The 13,729-nt window shown below is 41.0% G+C and overlaps 1 protein-coding gene across 1 annotated transcript in view; it reads left to right on the forward strand.

The window, feature by feature from the left end:
* Positions 1 to 12,018, forward strand: part of LOC149267108 (F-box only protein 6-like) — a 29,309-nt gene extending 17,291 nt beyond the window's left edge. The window contains exon 2 of the mRNA XM_089431395.1: positions 11,616 to 12,018. The gene's annotated coding sequence lies outside the window, so the exon portion shown is untranslated. The remainder of the gene's footprint in view (positions 1 to 11,615) is intronic.
* Positions 12,019 to 13,729: the final 1,711 nt, after the last annotated feature.

The raw sequence follows: 13,729 nt of genomic DNA on the forward strand, positions 1-13,729 counted from the left end.
TTTGATCATTCTCCTATTTAGCTTGAGATCGTTGGTCATGCTCGCAAACCAAAAGCTCACTTTAAATTCAATGCCACTTGGTTAAAGGATCTAGACTATATCCGTTTAGTCTCGGACTTTTGGAAGACTCACCCTCCTGATTTTGGTCAAACTATTTCGGAAGGCTTCTCCAACAACCTTCTTAAACTTAAGCAATTAACCATAGACTGGGCCCATAACAAGAGAAAGATGGATGACCACAAACTCCAATCTATTGAGACTAAGATTGCAAACCTGGAAGATGCTAATGGGATGGGCTACCTATCTACGGATGCCAAGTCCCACCTCATTAAACTGGAGATCGAAAGGGATAGGATTCTAAAAGACAGAGAGGCAACTTGGAGACTTAGGAGTAGTGCCCTCTGGCTAAAAGAGGGAGATGACAATACAAAATTCTATCACCAATATGCAAATGGGCGCCGTGCGATCAACACCATTTGGCAGATGGCCAATGAGGAAGGTCAGAGAGTACACTCTTTCAATCATCTGGCATCACTCAACACCTCACACTTCAGAAATATTTACAAGGCCTCACAGGAAGCAACATTGGCAGAAATTATCAGGGTGGCAGGACTTTTTCACTGTTTGTTGATCAAGAGGCAGTTGAGGATCTATACAAGCCAATTTCTATGGGGGAGCTAGAGAATACTTTAAAATGGTTTAAGAAGGACAAGAGCCCTGGCCCTGATGGATGGCCGATCGAATTCTACTTGGCTTTCTTTGAATTACTGGGGGAAGATCTGCTCCATATTATTGAAGACTGTCGAACCAGTGGTCGAATGTATGAGGCTTTCAATTCGACCTTCATAGCCCTCATCCCTAAATCTGATTCCCCTGAGTCCTTCAAGGACTTTCGCCCCATCTCACTCTGCAATTGCATATATAAAATTATTGCCAAGATCATCGCCAACCGGCTTAAGCCCATCCTATCTGCTCATATATCTCCTGAACAGTTTGCCTTTCTTAACCACCGTCAAATTCATGATGCCATTAGTACTGCACAAGAGGTATTACACTCCATCAAGATAAAGAAGTTGAAAGGCACGGTTCTCAAGATCAAGCTTGCAAAGGCTTTTGATTGCACTAATTTGCTTTACTTGAGAATGCTCTTTAATCCATTTGGGTTTTCCCCTGGAATTCGTCAACTGGATCATGTGCTGCATTACCAAAGTCTCATTTAGTGTTCTTATTAATGGATTCGCCTCCGCCTTTTTTCATGCAAAATTGGGTCTTCGACAGGGCTGCCCCCTCTCCCCTCTTCTGTTCTTGCTTGTTATGGAAGGCCTGAGTCGGCTCATTACAAAAGAAAGCAGACTTGGTCGTCTCCATGGTATCAAGATTACCAACAACTGCATCCTTACACCTACTTTTTGTTGATGATCTATTAATTTTCCTCAATGGGAGTCTCGACGATTCATGAGTCTTACTATCTATAATTCAATTATTCTGTCGATGCACACCCCATGAGATTCAATTTGCACACCAAAGATTTCCTTACTCACTCTTATCATTAGATGATGGATTGAAGTACCTTGGGTTTCGACTCAAACCCCTACAATACAAGATTGCAAATTGGACCTGGCTAGTAGCCAAGATTGAAAGGAGACTTACTATTTGGCATCACAAATACCTCTTCAGAGCTGGACGATTGGTATTAATCAAAACAGTATTGGAAGCCATTCCGGTCTATTGGATGTCCATGGCCTGGATCCCAAAAGGAATACTTACGAGAATTCAACAGTTGTGCAACAGATTCCTATGGAAAGGGAAACATGATGGTCACATTTATGCATGGGTTCGTTGGGATTTGATTGCACTTCCAAGAAATGGGGTGGATGGGGACTAAAAAACCTTGAGTCCTTCTCCAAAGCACTTGCTGCCAAGATGCGTTGGCAAATTCTCACAGCAAAAAGCTTATGAAATGAGGTCGTTTATCAGAAATTGTTAAATTGGCAACTAGGGCCAAACTCCTTGTGGATCACCTTATTTATGGCTTTTGTTTTTCCTAGATTCCTCTCATCGAGAGGTGTAGGATTGATCTAAAGGTCATCCGATTTCGATATATATTTATGGAGATATGAATTTATTTTGATTATCGACAAATTGTCAAGGTCGGCCAGCGAACTTATGTAGGCTTAGGAGGCCAACAGTCACATCTATTCACACTCAATGTTTGCATATAAATACAAGGAGACTCCTCATTTGGAAAACTCATTCACTCATCTTCTCTCTCTCTCCTATGCATAAAAGGAGCCTCTCTCTCTCTCACACGTGTCGCTGAAAGGAAGACGTCCTAGGGCAAGGAAGACGCAGAAAGAAGGACGCTAGGACAACATGTCATCTCTTTGACCAGTGTTGACCAGGCGTTGACCATTCAAAAGTGCGGATTGGGTGTGTTTGCCTCTCCCAGGTAGGCCGCAATTTTTGGCCCGAAAATTGAGGTGATCTGACCTCTGGTTTGAACGGCGTTGACTGCCCTAGTTTAGGGCTGCAAGTTGACTTCAGAAATCTGCAAATTGACTAAACTTTTGGGGCTGTTCAAGGGCTGTTTCTTCAGGCTGTTCGAGGACAAGTTGACCGGAAATTGACCAATTATTTTAGAGGTCAATTTCAACAAGTTTGACCAAGTTTGACTTTGTTGATCTAGGGTTTGTTGCTGCTGATATAAAATTACAGAATTCAGAGTTGTACTATTTCTCTCTGCTGAACTGTTGAAGATAAAAGAAGATTTGATCAAAGGGTTTCTCTGCATTGGGGTTTGTCTTTGGCTAGCCGCCACATCTTGTGTCTCTTGTCTTGGCTTGTTTTCTGTTGATCATTTAATGTTCTATCTGCACTTTACTTAATGTATATGGGATTGCTAATCTGTGGATAATAAGAACAAGCGTTGACCATTCAAAAGTGCGGATTGGGTGTGTTTGCCTCTCCTAGGTAGGCCGCAATTTTTGGCACAAAAATCGAGGTGATCTGACCTCTGGTTTGACCGGTGTTGACTGCCCTAGTTTAGGGCTGCAAGTTGACTTCAGAAAATCTGCAAATTCACTGAACTTTTGGGGTTGTTCAAGGGCTGTTTCTTCAGGCTGTTCGAGGACAAGTTGACCGGAAATTGACCAAGTATTTTAGAGGTCAATTTCAACTAGTTTGACCAAGTTTGACTTTGCTGATCTAGGGTTTGCTGCTGCTATATAAAATTATAGAATTCATATTTTGTACTATTTCTCTCTGCTAAACTATTGAAGATAAAAGAAGATTTGATCAAAGGGTTTCTCCACATTGGGGTTTGTCCCTGTCTAGCCGCCACATCTTGTGTCTTTTGTCTTGGCTTGTTTTCTGTTGATCATTTAATGTTCTATCTGCACTTTACTTAATGTATATGTGATTGCTAATCTGTGGATAATAAGAAGAAAATAAGTAAACTGCTCTAAGCATAAAACATACCATAATTTGACATGGTATCAGAGCTGAGGTGAAGAAACGAGGGTGGAAGAGCAAGAAATGCCCATACTTAAAGGTCATCCCTCTGCCTTTTCTTCTCATACTAAAAGAAGAAACAATTCGGGGCTAAATTCAAAGGAAAGGCTAGACCAAAGGGTGGAAGAAAAGGACGATGTTACAATTGCAATAAAACAGGTCACTATGCAAGGGATTGCCTTGATAAAAGGGACTCACACTGAGACGATGATCAAAATCCTGCTCAAGGCAATCAAAAGAATGGTAGGTCAAATGGCAGAGGTAAAAGAAGTGTCGGAAATCAAGGAAGAGGACAACCATTCAAGAAGGCAAAAAATTCCAGGTATGAATCTAACACTGTTAACAATAAGCAAGATGAATATTATCTACCAGCAACTCTATCTACTACTGCTCCTCCGGACTCGCTGGGAAATTGGCTTATTGATAGTGGTGCCTCAAGGCACTTCACTGGTTACAAAGAAGCTCTCTATAATCTGATAAAGAAGGAAACCAACCTGGAAACTGTTCTTGGAGATAATTCAAAATATCCCGCGAAAGGCGTAGGAAATGTCACTTTTCAGTTGAATCAGGGTAATACCATCCACTTACAAGATGTATTATATGTACATGATGTCAAAAAGAATGTGGTGTCCATTTCGTCAATGGAAGACAAAGGCTACAAGGTGGCCTTCAATGATGGCAAGGTACGTGTATGGAAAAAGAACTTTAAAGATCCTTTTACTCTTGGGTTTCCAGTTGATTCATTATATCAGGTCGAAGGAAGTCCGTTGGGTGTCATGTCTTGTGACACATCTTTTCGATTCGAACTATGGCATTGGAGGTTTGCTCACCTTCATTATAAAGCTCTACTCGATGTAAGAAAAATGGTGACCGGGATGCCCGAGTTCAGATTAGAGCAAGAAGGTGTATGTCCAGGATGTGCCGAAGGAAAGCTCAAAAGGGGACCATTCCCCTCAAGCCAAAGCAAGACCTCCGATATATTGCAGTTGGTTCACTCAGACATATCCGGTATGATGCCTGTGAACTCCTTGGGAGGATATTTATATTACCTCACTTTTACAGATGATTATTCTCGCAAGACTTGGATATACTTCTTGAAAAAGAAGGATGAAGTGTTCTCCTGGTTTCAGCACTTCAAAGCCTTGATCGAGAATCAAACCAAAAAGAAGATCAAGACCTTAAGGACTGATAATGGGACTGAATATGAATCCAATGAGTTTCATGACTTTTGCAAAGAGGCTGGCATTAAGAGGGAGACTACTACACCATATACTCCTGAGCAGAATGGTGTGGCGGAAAGGAAGAATCGTACAATTGTGGAAGCTGTCCGTGCTATGCTCCATGATCAAAGACTTTCGAAGTTTCTATGGGCCGAAGCTGCAAATACCGCCGTATATGTACAAAACCAATGCCCTCATCAAGCATTGGGTTCCAAGACTCCCGAAGAAATGTTCACCGGTAAGAAACCTGACGTATCTCATTTTAGAATTTTTGGAAGCCCTGTATATTTTCATGTGCCTAAAGAGAAAAGGAATAAATTGGGTGCATCTGGAAAGAAAGGAATCTTTGTGGGCTATAGCGAAAATACTAAGGGCTATAGAATCTATGTAGCTTGTCAAAGGGAAGTCGAGATTAGTCATGATGTCACCTTTGACGAAGATATGGCTCTTAGCAAAGTAGACAATCTTCCTACTTTAAGGGGATCTAAAGAAGCTGACACCGGGGAACCAAAGGAAAAGGAAGATGAGACGATGCCCGATGTGGAAGAACCTATGGATCTTATTGATCCTCCTTTGCAAGAGCCTTCTTCTTCTAGGAAGAGGCCTTCATGGCTTAGGGGGACACTTGATGATGTGGAAGGACACATTGCACCCCAAGGAACCTTCCGTGAAAGTAAGAAGCCGAACAGGTATCAGGGATACCTGACCATCATGAGCACGATCATCCAAAATGAGCCTTCGTCATTCACAGATGCCGTCAAGCATCAAGTATGGAAGGATGCTATGATTGAGGAATATGAGTCCATCATGAAAAACGATGTTTGGGATGTGGTCCCCAGGCCCCAGGACAAAGCAGTTGTCACTTCAAAATGGCTTTACAAGATAAAGCATGCAGTTGATGGAAGTGCGGAAAAGTATAAGGCTCGTTTTGTCGCTCGTGGCTTCTCCCAGAAGGAAGGTATAGACTATGACGAGATATTTGCACCTGTTGCCCGATATACCACCATCCTGTAACTGCCCCGAAATAAAAACATGTAATAAATTAGATTAATCAGGTGATTTATAATCAACACACAATTTATCAACTAATTAACATCAATTCCAAAAATATGAGTAGAGACACTTACCTGTGGCGATGATGTTTCTCACTTGTGAGTTCAGGGTTTAACGCTAGTTGAATTGTGCTAACTGCAACAAAGTCTTGGGGACGACTCTCCACCCAACCATAGGCTCAATTGCACAAAATCTTGCTACAACTGGCCAACCCCGAGCCCTCAATCAACGTACCACTGCCAGGGAATCCTTTGTCTCACAACACTATTCTCCCAAGAGAATGGATGATGGAATCATGGAATGATAGCATGCCTCTCATCTTCCTCACCATTTAGAGCAAACATTGGAAGGGGAACCACATGCACACACTCCATGTGTCAACATGTAACTTTATTGCTTTCTTGTTTTATTTCTTTTGTTTTTACTTTTTGATAGCTTCACTGATTTTTACTGCTTTCTTGTTTTATTTTTATTTATATTTATTTAGAGCATGTAATTAATTTATTAATTTATTATTATTTATTTACTATTACTATTTTTTATTAATTTATTGTTTATTATTTATTTAATATTATATTATATTATTTATTATTTATTATTAAGGGACATTACATACTCCCCCACTTTAAGAAACTTTGTCCCGAAGTTAAGTTTTTATTATTTATTATTTATTATTAAGGGACATTACATTTATTTTGTTATTTATTACTTCATGTAACAGTCCCGACACCCTATGCTAAACTAGTATAACCAGCAGACATCGAAAGTTTCACAACACCCAGGAAATCCCAAGGAATCTCTGTCCTTTTTTCCACTTTCGGAATCAGGCATAAGCCTCCTCGGTCTGTATCCTAGTCCAAGGCTGGCCCCAAGGCTCGCGCTTGACTCAGACCTCATATGCCATCAGAGTGGCGCAGCGGAAGCGTGGTTGGCCCATAACCCACAGATCCCCAGATCGAAACCTGGCTCTGATACCATATGTCACAGCCTTGAAATAAAAACATGTAATAAATTAGATTAATTAGGCGATTCATAATCAACACGCAATTTATCAACTAATTAACATCAATTCCAAAAATATGAGTAGAGACACTTACCTATGGCGATGATGTTGACACTTACCTATGGCGATGATGTTTCTCACTTGTGATTTCAGGGTTGAATGCTAGTTGAATTCTACTAACTGCAACAAAGTCTTGGGGACGACTCTCCACCCAACCATAGGTTCAATTGCACAAAATATTGCTACAACTGGCTACCCCCGAGCCCTCAATCAACGTACTAATGTCAGGGAATCTTTTGTCTCACAACACTATTCTCCCAAGAGAATGGATGATGGAATCATGGAATGATGGCATGCCTCTCATGTTCCTCATCATCTAGAGCAAACATTGGAAGGGGAACCACATGCACACACTCCATGTGTCAACATGCAACTTTATTGCTTTCTTGTTTTATTTCTTTTGTTTTTACTTTTTGATAGCTTTACTGATTTTTACTGCTTTCTTGTTTTATTCTTATTTATATTTATTTATAGCATGTAATTAATTTATTATTATTTACTATTACTATTTTTTATTTATTTATTTATTTAATATTATATTATATTATTTATTATTTATTATTAAGGGACATTACACATCCGCTCGATCATAGCCCTTGCTGCTTCGCAAGGATGGAACCTACATCAGATGGATGTCAAGACTGTGTTCTTACATGGTTCGATCAAAGAGGAGGTCTATGTAGAGCAACCCAAAGGATTTGAGATTTATGATTGAGAATCTCATGTTGAAGAAGGCCCTCTATGGGCTAAAGCAAGCACCCTAAGCATGGTATGAGAGGATCGATAGCTACTTGATGAAGCTGGGATTCACTAGGAGTGAAGCCGACCCTAAACTTTACTTTAAGTTATAGATGACAAGCCTTTCATACTGGTGCTATATGTTGACGACCTCTTTCTAACAGGTGCAGACTCTCTCATTCACGAATGTAAGAGGAAGCTGGCTTTTGAATTCGAGATGAAATACCTAGGACTTATGCACTATTTCTTAGGACTGGAAGTCTAGCAGAAACTAGGGGAGATTTTCCTATCTCAAGGAAAATATGTGGTGAAGATATTGGAGAGATTCGGCATGGTGGATTGCAAGCTCATAACTACCCCGATGGAGCTTGACTTTAAGAAGTTAAGCGATAGTGCTGCCAGACCTGTTTTACGAAATGCTATCGAGAATCGTCAACTCGTCGATTCATTAATGTTCTTGGTGAACTCCCATCCGGATATATGCTTTGCAGTCAACACATTGAGTCAACATATGGTTGAGCCTCACCACTCACATTGGATTGGTGCCAAGAATCTGTTGAGATATCTTCGTGGCACAATCACTCATGGGTTGAGATACACTGCCGGAGATGTGAGACTACTTGGGTATATTGATGCTGATTGGGCAGGTAGTGTGGTGGACCGAAGGATCACTTCCGGGTGCTGTTTCTCTTTAGGATCTGGATCGATATCCTAGATGAGCAGGAAGCAAAAATCGGTGGCTTTGAGCACTGCCGAGGCAGAGTACATTGCTGCTAGCATGGGCTCCTGTGAGGTAGTCTAGTTGCGAAAGCTTTTCAGTGAGCTGTTTGGATTTACATTGGATACCACCGTAATCCTGTGTGACAACCAGAGCGGGATTCGTTTATCAGAGAATCCTGTATTTCATAATCGCTCCAAGCATATCGATATCAGGTACCACTATATTCGAGATATGGTGCAGTGAGGAGCAATAAGGCTCCAACATATTGGTATAAATGAACAGGTTGCTGACATTTTTGACAAAGCCCCTAGGAAAGGTCAAATTCATGACTTTCCGAGAACGACTTGGTGTCGTTCAGAGACCCTCTTATGAGGGTCGAGTATGATGTATTGAGCTCTGGGAGCTCTAGGAGGGCGCAAGGTACTTCTTGGAGCGACATGTGATCACAGGGCGACTCACCATCCCCTGGTGGTGCACTATGTACAAGGTAAAGGTTCAACCTTCCCCTGTGACACCCCGTGGCGACTGTGGAACATGATGATTATTTCTCCTGTGGGCCAGGATGATTCGTTCTCCGTGGTGATTGTGGAGCAGGATGATTAGTTCTCCTGTAGGCCAGGATGATTAGTTCTCCATGGCATCCACTAGAGAGGATGATTCGTTCTCCTGTGGACAGGATGATTAGTTCTCTTGTCGAGGCATCCTATCCATGCAGTCTGGGACTCATGGGAAGTACCTCTCATCTGATCAATGAGCCGGGAAATGAGGATAGGGACCATAGTAGTACTATTGATGGACGCATCGCTGTATCTACCGTACTCCCTATGCTAGGATGACCTCCATTGATCGGGATCAGTGAGAGTGTTTTACACTCTGAGACTGACTTCGGGTCAGTGGAGGATGGTATGATACATCCTCGATCATTTCTTTCTCTTCATAGTTGGAGCAGAGTGGGGTCAAGATGTACAGGAGAGTGCATTTGATGGATGGATAGCAACGGCGGTTTGATGGATTGCAGATGAAGTTCTCCCTAGTTGAGAGGGAGTGTTAAAATTGGCAACTAGGGCCAAACTCCATGTGGATCACCTTATTTATGGCTTCCGATATTTTTCCTAGATTCCTCTCATCGAGAGGTGTAGGATTGATCTAAGATCATCCGATTCCGATATATATTTATGGAGATATGAATTATTTTGATTATGGACAAATTGTCAAGGTCGTCCAGCAAACTTATGTAGGCTTAGAAGCCCAACAATCACATCTATTCACACTCAATGTTTGCATATAAATACAAGGAGACTCCTCATTTGGAAAACTCATTCACTCATCTTCTCTCTCACTTTCCTACGCATAAAAGGAGCCTCTCTCTCTCTCACACGTGTGGCTGAAAGGAAGACGTCTTAGGGCAAGGAAGACGTAGAAAGAAGGACGCTAGGACAGTAGGTCATCTCTTTGACCAGCGTTGACCAAGCGTTGACCATTCGGAAGTGTGGATTGGGTGTGGTTTCCTCTCCTAGGTAGGCCGCAATTTTTGGCATGAAAATAGAGGTGATCTGACCTCTGGTTTGACTAGTGTTGACTGCGCTAGTTTAGGGCTGCAAGTTGACTTCAGAAATCTGCAAATTGACTGAACTTTTTGGGCTGTTCAAGGGCTGTTTCTTCAGGCTGTTCGAGGACAAGTTGACCGGAAATTGACCAAATATTTTAGAGGTCAATTTCAACTAGTTTGACCAAGTTTGGCTTTGCTGATCTAGGGTTTGCTGTTGTTGATATAAAATTACAGAATTTAGATTTTGTACTATTTCTCTCCGCTAAACTATTGAAGATAAAAGAAGATTTGATCAAAGGGTTTCCCCGCATTGGGGTTTGTCCCTAGCTAGCCGCCACATCTTGTGTCTCTTGTCTTGGCTTGTTTTCTGTTGATCATTTAATGTTCTATCTGCACTTTACTTAATGTATATGTGATTGCTAATCTGTCGATAATAAGAAGAAAATAAGTAAACTGCTCTAAGCATAGAACATACCATAATTTAACAGAAATACATCTGGCCCCTTCACACTCTTGATTGGATCCGCGTCCCCACTTGGAACAGGTCTTGCATATCATCCATTTGGCATGCTGTCTTAAATTCTATATCTTATATTCGTGATGGATTGGCCTGGAGAATTAGGTCGGGCACCCATGGTTCGGATGTGGTAATGCATTCAGGCTCCCACCTGATCTCATTCAATTTTTTATCGAATGCTGGTATTAACTATCTTGATCAAATTGCAGACCCAAACAATACCACTATTTTTACACAGGCTTGGAAATCAGCTATACATCTTGGCGTCCTAATTGGCACAGTTTCACTAATGCTTTTACTGAATCACATGTTAGGATTCTTGAAGGCTATGATGAACTTATATGGGCACATGCCAAGCATGGTCATTACACTCCCAAGGATGGCTACCCTATTATATACTCAGCACATAAGCCACCAAACTCTGACTGGTGGTGGAGTTTATTATGGAAATTGAAGGCCCCTCCACGTACCAGGCTTTTCATGTGGACTGTACTTCGCCACAAAGCTCCTATGGGTGAGAATCTAATGAAGCGATCCTTCCCTGGCCCTACTTGGTGCACCCTATGCCGACAAGCCTCTGAATCTATCGAGCATCTTTTCCTCCATTGCCCCACCATTCTGGCTTTTTGGTCCTTGATCCTCTCCTCCCTCTCTATCACCTTTCGATGGCAGGGGAATTCCATCCTTGAAGCCTAGCAATCATGGTGGACTTTGGCCAAGCCTCCTAAAGCTAGAAACCTCCCTCTATTGGTATGCTGGGCTATCTGGCTGTCCCGGAATAAATCAATTTTCAGTGATATCGAACCTCACTGGACATAGGCCTCTGCACATGTAATATCCATTTATTCTAGTATTCCTGATGATGATCGACCTGCTCCCCTATGTACCATTACCTCTGAAGTTATTGACAGAAGCATTCCTTGGGCCTATTTTGATGGATCTGCCCAAGCAAAGGGCTGTGGGGGGCCACTATTACACCTATTAGAGAACCACTTCTTTAAAATTCAGATGGGATTGGGCAATGGCTCTAATAACTTTGTAGAATTGATTACACTTAGACATCTTTTGCACTTTGCTTTAGAAAAAGAGTGTAGGTACATTCAAATATTTGGTGGCTCCAAAACAATTATTAATTGGTTCAACAGTTCATCTATCTGCCATGCACACACACTCAGGAATATATTGGATGATGCACTGCATTTAAAATCCCAATTTGACTCCATTGTTTGTCATCACATCTACAGGGAGCGCTACCAGATTTCCGATCAGCTATCCAAGGAGGCCGCGATCCAGCCTCGGGGCCTATGGATGATCCATGAACAGAGGGGAATGGACTTCTATCAGTACTACCATTGTCCACACATCAACCACAGAATACAGGGGTCTGAGAGGGCCTGATTTCATGACTTTTTGAGCTACTGCCAGTGCTTTTTTCACAGAACAGCCTTATGTATATATTTATTTTTTTGACATGTAATTATGCACATACTACCAGTGTACCCTACGGAGGTTTTTGTACAAGAAGATCTGAAGGTGGTTCGCCACAACTTACTGCATATGCTTCTTCAAGCATCTACAATATGTAATTTTCAAATATTAATGGAAATTACGATTTTTCCTTGGGGAAAAAAGTATAAAAGCATACAATGGCTCCTTTACTGGGAAAATGGTCCACAATAAATTAACACAAGCTACAGTAAAAATTCTAAATATTACTGAGCACTTATATGACCCACCAGACTTCCCGAAACACCCCCTTGACCTGTTGTTTGTTCAATCCCTGTGACGTATGGCCTGCATATGGCCTGTACGTCATTTGTACAACCCCGTTGGTCTGGCTCGATCTGCTGCTCTCGCACAACCTGCAACCCTCCTCACTAGCATATGACTCTCCACACTTTGCTCCCTGCATGTTGTTGCCATAGATTTGCTGTACAGCTTGCGTGCTGCTGTGGCAGATTTGCTGTACAGTCTGCTTGCTATTGTTGCAGATGCTCTGTACAGCCTGCGTGGGGCGGATTGTTTTGCTGCAGATTTCTCGTGCTGTCTTCTTGAACCTGATTACTAGATGAAATTTCTTTATCAACTGGATCTCTTTGAGTCACTGTCCTTTGTGTCTCAATCACTCTTGTTTTCTTATGTCTTTCCTCCTCCCAGCCTTGTCTTTTTAATCTTGAGGTATTGGCCAAATCAATTAACCATTAATGTCGAAGTCTTCATAACAGTAATCTCTCAATGAGATTAGCGGTTGAGATTAAGTCTCGATCAACAGTTAAAATTCATCTAATTTACTAATGTAAAACCTTTACATTTCATTAAATTAAATTCATTTTTTATAAAATGACATTTCACTCTATAATTCCTTTAATTAAAGTGAATTACTAAAGCGAGGACTTTGGATGACTTCCACACGTCTTGTCACTTAGACTTGTGCGGAAGTACTTGTCCAAATTACAAACATCAACAGTACTCATCATCACTCTTTTCTACTGCATGCTTTCTACTGCATGCTTGGAATCGATTGCTGATTGACATGCACAAGAGATTATTCATTTAACCCTATTCTAAATAGGAAGAAACAAAATGCTAGGTTAAGTCACACAATCAATGCAACCACTAAATCAGCTCCTACACAACATGAGATCTTCCCTCATAGTTGGCTATGAACCAAAACAAGGATACATCAAAAATGATTGAATACACGTTGGAAACTCCATCATAGCGAGGCTGAAATCTGAAGTGAACTCATGAAAATGAGAAAGAAGGCAAAAGTCACACCAGGAGTGTCATGTTTCACTACAAGATTTCTCTATCCAATAGTGGATCGAGAAGATATAAACATTGGGTTGTAAATATACATAGGGCATGCCATTACTAAACTGTAAAAGCAATAATGGTTTACACGGTTCGAATAAAAAACTGTAAAAGCTTTCTTTGCTTCCCCTCTACAATAAACATTTAGATGAAGTATAAGGCGGAAAAAGATTCTGCTCATATTGTAGGACTTGCTGCCCTTTTTTGAATGGTTGGAAATTTGTGCAAAGTACCATGAATTGAAAACACTGCAGTACCAAAACCACACTCCCATGCTGATTTTTTACATTAAAAATATGCCAGTATCTGAATATGTTATTCGCTGAAAAATTCAGTGTAAATATATTTTCAATGCTGTAAAAGATCTACCTACGATGCTGCAAAAAATACGCTTCATCTAAGAGAGGATATGGCTTAAAAATTTATACATTGACTATCATAAAAATGTCCATTAGGCTGGAACAAATCTGTGGCATTTATGAAAATACATGGCTGTTTTCCTATCTTAATTTTTTTACATATACTCCCAATACGTTTGTCTGTC

This window comes from Pinus tabuliformis, chromosome 6 (genome assembly GCF_031772625.1).
Source record: "Pinus tabuliformis cultivar Carrire ecotype Pingquan chromosome 6, CPIR1, whole genome shotgun sequence".
In the NCBI taxonomy this organism is placed as follows: domain Eukaryota; kingdom Viridiplantae; phylum Streptophyta; class Pinopsida; order Pinales; family Pinaceae; genus Pinus; species Pinus tabuliformis.